The sequence below is a fragment of the Callithrix jacchus genome, chromosome 9 (assembly GCF_049354715.1).
Source record: "Callithrix jacchus isolate 240 chromosome 9, calJac240_pri, whole genome shotgun sequence".
Classification (NCBI taxonomy): Eukaryota; Metazoa; Chordata; class Mammalia; order Primates; family Cebidae; genus Callithrix; species Callithrix jacchus.
This window is the reverse complement of record NC_133510.1, coordinates 50747427-50756902: the sequence shown is the minus strand read 5'-3', so window position 1 is coordinate 50756902 and position 9476 is coordinate 50747427.

Genomic DNA, 9476 nt, shown 5'->3' with positions numbered 1-9476 from the left:
TTAAAAAGATCAGGCAAGGTTTAGGAGGGTATGAGGAAAAACCCATCCCATACCACTGAAAAAAGGAGGAATTTACAGAGAAGAAAGCAGGCTGGAATCAGTATAAGCCACTCAGGACAGGGTGAATCAAAATGCAAATGGACCAACCCAAATAGGTACCTCCTCCCCATGCTGCTAGGTCCACTCTGTCTCACAGATAACGCACTGTCTTAGAACTACTATAGAGTACAGAAGGCCTCTGAGAACCAGGAATAGAAGACAGAAGAGAAATTGCCAGGAACCATTTCTAAATTTTAAATCTGTAAGTTAGAATCCAAATTTTCTTTGATTGCAAGTTTTCCCCTAGAGAGGTTAAGGGCCCTTTCAGATGCCACCTTCTGTCCCTTTCTCAGCACTAGAAGGTCAGTTCAGGAACCTACTATTATTCCCATGCCCTTGACTGAAGTTAGTGATTTACAGAAATAGACTGAAATCCCCATCCCCACCCCCAACAAGCTGAAGATGCTGAAGAGAACACCCAGAGACAGACTTGGCCGTCTCCAAGCCCAACTCAAATGCTGCCTGCTCCATGAAGCCCATCTGGAGCTCTCACTCCCAGATCCATACTCCTTCATCTTTTTCTCCTTCTTATAAAGCTCTAGGGGAGGTTGATTTTGGCTCCCTTCACCCTGTAGTGTAGTGATCAACTTCTGTGGCAGATGCCAGCCCTCATTGCAGCAATCCCTGCAGCCCCATGCAAAGCCTCCCTCCTGTAACAGACACTCAGTAGGCAATTATCGAGTCAAGTACAGTCCCAGAGAACTACTTATTAACACAACTCCTGTAAAGTGGTGAAAGATTTTCTGGCATTCTCTTTTCTGAAGTCCCTGCTGGCACATATTATGGTAATTGTCAGGATGTTTTCCAAAAGGGATAATGGCCTACCCAGAACTGACACCCAGCCAGTTCAAATCTCTGCAGCATAAAGGCCTACACCCGTTCTGATTAGCCAGGCCCTTCTCCTGGGTCACTCCCACACACTCCTATGGTCTAGATTCTCTGGGCTCCCCACTGCCTTTGCATACTCACTTCCCTCTTCCACCATCAGGCAGCCCATATGCATCCTTTGAAGCCCAGCTTAACAGTGGCCTCCTGTGTGGAATCCCTCTGGCCTCTCCTCCCAGAGGAGTGAATACTCTTTCTTCTCTGTTCCCTAGCACCCTGCATACTCCCATACAGCACTTCTTTTATGCTGAGATTGTTTTATGTTCCCAGCCCCCCAACTTATGTGAGCTTACGTTTCACTTGTCTTGGCAGATCCAGCAAAACACATTGCCTGGCAGAAGTAGGAACTCAACAAATGTTTCTTGAATGAATGAATGAATGAATGGGCATGACTCTTGCAAATGCTTTCTAAAAAAGATGGCAAGGAAATCCCCTGAGACATGCAAAATTAACATTCCTATTAGTTTGTTATATACAGATTTATGTCTTGCTTTTCAAATTTAAAAATAATAAGGCCTAAGTTTGAGGCCTTGCTAGGTGCTGAGTGTTTCACAAGCATTATCTTGTTAGAATCCAAACCACCATCTGAGGCAGAGATGATTTTTACTTTGCTTTACAGTTGAATTAACAGAAACCGAGAAAGGTTAAGAAATGTGTCCAGATTCATATAGTTGGTAAGTGGGAGTCTGTTTGGCTTGAAAGCCTGTGCTTTCAACTGTCTCACTTTCCATCTAACACACATTACAGTCAGGACATTTTCCTATGGCATTAAGCTATTTTTAATGCCTTTATTTAAAAAGGCATTAAAGGAGAAGCTTCTACAGATGACTGACCGTAGTGCCTTATTAGTCAAAGTGCGGTGCACTCACCAGGAGCGCTCATACCACTTGGGAGCTTGTTAGAAATGCAGGATCTCAGGTTCCAACCCAAATGTACTTAATCTGAGTCTGCATTTTAGCAAGAACCTTAGTGACATGTAAGTACATTGAGGTCTGAGAAGCACTGGTTTCGATCAGGAATCAGCAGAAGACAGCCCACGGTCCACTCCAGGCCACCCCCTGTTTCTGTATAGCCCTGAAGCTAAGAATGGTTTTTACATTTTTCAATGGTTGATAATTTTTCAGAAAAGGAATACTACTTTGTAACATGTGGAAATTATGTGAAATTCACATTTCAAGCCGGGCTCAGTGGCTCACACCTGTAATCCCAGCACTTTGGGAGACTGAGACAGGCAGATCACAAGGTCAAGAGATCAACACCATCCTAGCCAACATGGTGAAACTCCGTCTCTACTGAAAAGTACAAAAATTAGCTGGGTGTGGTGGTGCGCGCCTGTAGACCCAGCTACTCGGGAAGCTGAGACAGGAGAATCACTTGAACCCGGGAGTCGGAGGTTGCAGTGAGCCAGGATCGTGCCAGGGGACTCCAGCTTGATGACAGAGTGAGACTCCATCTCAAAAAAAAAAAAGAAAGAAAAGAAATTCACATTTCAATGTCCATAAATGAAGTTTTATCGAAACAAGTTCATTTATTCAACTACTGTCTATAATTTCTTTTTTGTGCTGCAACAGCAGACTTGAGTAGGTATGGTGGACTATGTGGCCCACAAAGATATTTACTATCCGGTTCTTTATGAAAACATTTGGCCAACCCCTTCCTAACTCTATCCCTCACCTGTCACCCACAACCCTGTGGTTCATAATGCAAGTGGGGAAAAGGGCTACCATCATGTGGGAAGTCTAATGGGGAAAGACCATCCCAGCGAGACCCAGATTTCAACTGAGGCCTGGGGCCGAGGGAATCTACCATGGAGTGAAAGTCCAGAGGCTAGAGGAAATGGAGTTATCATAAGATGTGGTAAGGCAGGGGTGAGGATGCAAAACAATGAAAACGAGAGTATGGATGACTTTGGAGGCAGCTCCTCAAAGGTGAGTGTGGAAGTCCGGGCAAGGCCAAGGATGAAAGATCAGTGCAGTTTTCAGCCTCAATTTTCTCCGACAAAGCCTCAATTTTCTTAAGGCTGCTGCAGGTTGAAGGATTGGGTGATATCCAAGGAGTTGAAATTGAGAAATTGAAAGAACTTTTAAGCTGTGAGGGTAAAAAGGTATCCTCATCCCTAAGAAATGCTAAACTTGATGTGTACAAGGATGAAATTAACTAGCTCTCTATCCTCAATTGGAAGCAGTAGCTGCCTGCATAAGGAGCTTGTTACATATGCCAACTCCCAATCCCACCCTGAGACTGTCTGATTCAGTGGGAATTTGTATTTTCACAAGCATGCTAGATAATTCTGATGCTTTGAGAAATACTGCCTCTGTGAATGAGGGAACTCGAGCCTCAGGAAGGAGTTAGCTGCAGCTTGAGTAGGTCATGCTTCTAAAAGCAATCATTTATATGGGGGAAGGTTTTCTGTTTTCTGGAGCTGTGTAGGACTTCAGCAAGAGGGAGTGGCATTAGAGAGGAATTTCTAGGCTCTAACTGCTAATGAGGTGGGGCAAGTAGAACACTGCAGGCATCTGAGAAACCCATAGAAAGGCATGAGCTAAGAGAGGGTGTCGGAGGAGCTCGGGACTGACACTGAGGGTCCTAATCCAGAGAATCCTACCAACTTAGATGTGGAGCACATAACGGCCAAAGAACAGAAATGCTTGCCTCTCCCTCATAATGTGAGGATCTCAAGCGATACTTAACAGATTAGGGTGCTCAGAGTTCAGGGTCACCCTAGGCAGGTGGCAGATCTCATATGTATTTTCAGTTGTCTCAATTTTGTTACATTTTATCCCTACTCCCACCATACCCACAGTCTATATGACTGCCTATATATATATATTTCTCTCACGTGCTAGATGGCGGCTCAGTACCAAGTAAATTATGATATGGGCTCCCAAGGAATCTCTAACACAGGGTAGATGCACAGTGACAACTTATTTTTCACAGATTAGAAAAATAAAAATATCAGGTGACATGAATACAGACAATGTCTCATGAATTAATAATTAAGTTCCCTAGAAAAGATAGATAGGCAGAAGGAGGACAGGATGGGAAATCAGTGCTTGTTTTAATCTGCTTTGGAGCTACTGTGGAAAACCAGTTATCTTCTCCATTTTTCTGTGTTTCCTGCTTGTTTAAGGAAATCATGCTGGAAGCAACCAAATTTGAGGTGCAGCACGAAACATCTGTCCTTTTTGGCTTTTTATTGAGATGTTCATTCAGCTTTTGCATACAGCACCTCACTGTTCTTGAAACAAAATTTTTAAAAAACATTGCCAGGCTTTTAAAGCTATTGTGCAGGGTTGCTATTAGGAATTCACTGCACTTAGACGCTCCAGCCCACCCAGGAATATAGGTCTGACCCGTAAGGATAATAAATCAGGGAGTGAAATCCAACAAAGGCTGACACTCCCTGTGCAGTTATTTTTCAACCCAGAGGCTGTTTCTGCATATGATATCACTTATGTAACTTTTCTTTGCAAGGACCCCTCTGTTGCCCCAATCTAGCCTCCACACCCATCGCTCCCCATATCATCAGCATGACGACATTTTTGCTGCTCCACCCAGCTGTGAATTTGCCAACAGTTTAAGGATGTAGACATTGAGTAAACAAAGATACAAAACTGAAGCTGGCTTTTGTGCAACTAGCCTTCAAGAGTTGCAGTTCTGTTCTTTCAGGTTTAAATTTTCAGTGCAATAGAATGAGAAGACTGCCCAAACAATATTGCAAAGCTGCTTAGGAATTCCCATCACTAGAAATAGTATTATGTTACTTTGGGATAAAAGATTTTCAATTTATAGTGTAGCTCCCATGTAAGGATATGGATATGAATCTAGAACAACCTTGCTAGTTTCTATATGCCAGACTTAAAAATAACTGTCTGATTAAAACCTTTTTTTAAAAATTCCAACAATACTGAGTGACCATCAATTCTTTAAAAAATGGAAACTAACTAATGGAAATTTTCTTCAGAGAATCTGACCTATTAAACGTGACATTAAATATTTATCTATTTTAAAAGCTCCAAATGTCAATGAAAACATAAAGCCGTCAAATGCTAGGAGCATTTCATTAAGAAAGCAGCTTCAAAAATTGATGAGAGTTTTATAAAGTTAGGAACTCTCAAGCTTTACCTGATGGTGAAGAAGCTTCTAATATTTTCTTTATTGTAATCTTTATATAACTAAAGCAACATCGACTTCAATGGGAAGTTATGATAACAGTACTACAGTGAAACTGATTGCCACAAACAGAAGAAGTGAGGAATAGATTGGATAATCAGCACATACAACAACTCAAAAGGATCATTTTAGTGATTTCTTTTCATCTTCTCTACTACTGAGTATTTCAGATAAGGATGTTTTTGGCTGCAAGTAACAGAATATCCAACTAACAGTGGCATTAAAAAAAGGGGGGGTTCTGGTTTTCTGTTACTGTAATATATAAAAAAACAAAATTTAGTAGCTTAAAGTAACAATTATTCTGCTCCTAGTCTGCAATTTGGGAAGGGCTTGGTGAGTGGCAGCTTGTCTCTTCCGCTTGGCGCCAGCTAGGGCACTTGAAGACTGGGGCCAGAGTCACCTGAAGGCTGCTTCACACCTGTGTTTGACAGTTCTTGCTGGGAAGGCTCAGAGAGCTGGTGGCTTCACTCCCATGTTTGACAGTTCTTGCTGGGAAGACTTAGAGAGCTGAGGGCTGGGACAGCTGGAGCTCCTCAGGCATCTTGATCTCTATGTGTTGTCCCACATGAGTTCTTCAGCATGGCAGCTTCAGTGTAGACTGACTTCTAACATGTCAGCTCAACATTCCCGAGGCACATGTCAGAGAGAAGAAGAAAAAGGCAGAAATCTGATCACTTTGTGTGACCTAGCATGGAGAGTCGTGTAGGGTCACATCTACTGAATTCTATAGGTTGGAATCAAGTTGGTAAGACTGGCCTATATTCAAGGGAGGGTGAATTAGACTTTGCTGGGAGGAGTGTCAAAGAATTTGTGGCCTTGTAGGCTGGACGTGGTGGCTCATGCCTTTAATCCCAGCACTTTGTGAGGCTGAGGCACGCAGATCACAAGGTCAGGAGTTTGAGACCAGCCTGACCAACATGGTGAAACCCCATCTCTACTAAAAATACAAAAATTAGCTGGGCATGGTGGCAAGCACCTGTAAATAATCTCAGCTACTCAGGAGGCTGAGGCAAGAGAATCACTTGAACCTGGAAGGTGGAGGTTGCAGTGAGCCGAGAAGGAATTTGTGGCCTTGTATTAAACCTACCACAAAGGGAGTTATTTTTCATGTATGATGTCTAAAGGGAAGCAGTCCTATATAATATGGGGCTCCATGATCTAATAAAAACCAAGAGTTCATCTATAAATCTGCTCTACCATTTTTAGACTGGCATATTGTCTCAAAGTTGCAAGCTGACTGCTATAGATCCAGACATTGTAGCCATGTTCAAGACCAAGAGAGTTGGAAAGAATAGTGCCTGCAGTTCTGGCCACTTTTATTAGGAAATCAAAAGCCATTCCCAAAACCCAACTCGGCAGAATTCTGCTTATGCCACATTGGCGCAAACCGTTACAAGGCCACCCCTTGCTTCAGGGGAGGTTAGAGCAGTGACTATTCAGCTTCCCCTTTCTCTATTATAGAGGGCAGAGAGGGTAAAGAGAGCCATAAATGGGCATTGGGTCAGTCAAGCCATGCTTCTGCCCTGCAAAGCGTCCATATCAGACCCAAAAAATCTCAAGTAAGTAAGAGCTTCCAGAACTTCACTCCCTCAGCCAAGGTTAACTATAAAATGACCCAAATACGCTTAACAGACCAAGAAAAAAAGTATTGGCCAGTGAATGGAACTTTTTACTACTCTATTTTTGCAAATAGAATCAAAAGCTAGATATTGAATCTAGTGAATTGTTTCTACAGTTTAAACAGGAAGCCGAATTGGTTTCCCACAGAGCCATTTGCTGACAAGATAGGAGGGACAAGGAAGGGGAGAGACCACTGACTGCTGATAAAATGTTAAAGCTGCCCTGCAGATTACCTTGGCTTCAGAGGCCTGGGGCCTAAAAATAATTTAGGGGCAAGGCAAAGAGGAACTCTCAACTTGTAAACCTAACCCAAATTTTATATCTTACTTTCTAGAACATTCCTTCTTTTAAGCTTCTGTTACTAGTGAATGGAAAGAGGAAAAACATTTTGAATTCATGGATTTTATCTAACCCATCTGCAACACTTATTCAAATTTGATCTTTAAAGTTTTATAACATTCAGCTAAAGAAGATCAAAACTCCTTTCTTTCCCCCATGTAAGCACAACACTCTACCCACCCCGCCAATTGGCCAGTCTACCTCATGCTACCCTCTCACACAAAAATTTTTAAAAATCACACTACAGCAGATATTTTTCTGGACCCTTCATTCATACAAGTCTTGGCATATTACCCCAACGATAGCTAAAAATGAGACAATCGGATTTATTGACTGCTAGTGTATAGAACTCTCTTCCAGGTAATTTAACAGGTGTCATGAAAATGTGTGCTTAAGGGAGGGTGCTGAATGTGAAGAAAAAATGCACCACAGTGAGAACTCCAGTACAATCCCAGGCTACAACTTCCAATGTCTGGTTAATGCTCAGAGAAGATGGAATAAGGAAAGGAAACATTTTCCTTTAAATTGAAAGAACTCTGACATAAGGAAATTAAATAATTGATCCAAACAGAATGAAAAGCACCAAGGCATTTACAAGCACTCCCATTTACAGTTTAATTTAGAATAGAAAGTAATGCAGGTCTATATCTAAACAATGGCTAACTTTATCTAACACAAAATAGACTCTTCTTAAACAAAACTCATAAAATGTATACTATGAGAGTTATCAATCCTTTTGTGAATCATTTATAAGCTAATGCTCTGCTTTCAATGTTTCTATCAACTGCAAAGTTTAATTAAGAAGCAAAGAATGGGCTTATAGAGATCATGACTCCACAGATTTCTTACTCATATTTCAAATTATAATCATGTTATGATGAAGTTTGATCCTCATGGAGTGTAACGAAATAATATATCTGAACTTTTTATTATTACCAGTTTGGAGACCTACTATAAGATACTTCAGATACTCCCAAGCCACATAGCAAAATTCGTAAATGCCGTAATCATCGTAAATGTATTCTGTAACTCTCAAAAGCAACTGTCAACAGTTCTAGGCCCAGGATAAGTGTTCGATTCATAGTCATTAAATTTCATTGAATATTCAACTTCTTTCACAAACTCATATATAATCTTTGTGTACGAAAATATTTTGGAGATTGGATATTCCCCCCGCCCCCATTTCCAACTGGAAATTCCCATTGGGTTTTAAATGAAAAGATTTATTAGATCTACTCAATTAGGTGACAAGATTAATAGTCTCCATTAAATACTAATTTGCTTTTTATTCTGTGAAGATTAACACAGATGTAAAACAGGGGCTGGCCACCCCCAGAACATATGTCTAAGACAGCAAGCAAGCTGAGAGTAATTTGGTACATGAGCTGGTTGTCCCTTCCATGCCACCTTTCCACTGACGGTTTTGCTGAAAATGAGATTTAACAGCAAAGGTTTCTCTTTCCTACATCATGCCCGACTTCCTCAGTGATAGTAGTTTTGGATGTGAGTCACACACACACATATACAATTTAGATCAACAAGCATCTACCAAGTGCCCATTACCAGGTGCTATGCTGGAATTAGGTGCAGCCTCAGGAGTCAAACTCTCTAAATTCACACCCCAGTTTATCTCTGAGTAGCTGGATAGCCTCAGGCAAGTTCCTCTGTCTTTCGAAGCTCTAGCTGTTTTATCTGCAAAATGAGGATACTAATAATACCTACTTCACAGGAGTTTGTGACTTTCAAAAATGATAATTTGTATATATATACACGGTTGCCTGGCATCTAGTATGCGCAATAAACTTAGCTATAATCACCACCAGCATCCTGGCAGCATGGTCTCACAGTCTTTATCCCCAGGGTGAAAAGACACATAGACATTATGCCTATTTTTTGTTCGATGGTTAGCGGACTTCAGAAAAGAGGCATTTAGCTCAACCTGGAATTCAAAGAAGGTCTTTGAGCTGGGGTGAGTCTTTGAGCTAAGGTGAGTAGAGTTAGCCAGATAGAGAGGTATTTTGGCCAGGCATGGTGACTCATGCCTGTAATCCCAGCAGTTTGGGAGGCTGAGGCAGGCAGATCACTCAAGGTCAGGAATTCGAGACCAATCTGGCCAACATGGTGAAACCCCATCTCTACTAAAAATACAAAAATTAGCCAGGTGTGGTGGTGGGTACCTGTAATCCCAGCTATTCGCAAGACTGGGGCAGGAGAATTGCTTGAACCTGGGAGGCAGAGGTTGTAGTGAGCCGAGATCATACCATTGCACTCCAGCCTGGGCAACAGAGCAAGACTCCATCTAAAAAAAAAAAAAAAAAGTATTTCAGGGGAAAGACCTTGAGCAAAATCATTAGGAGCAT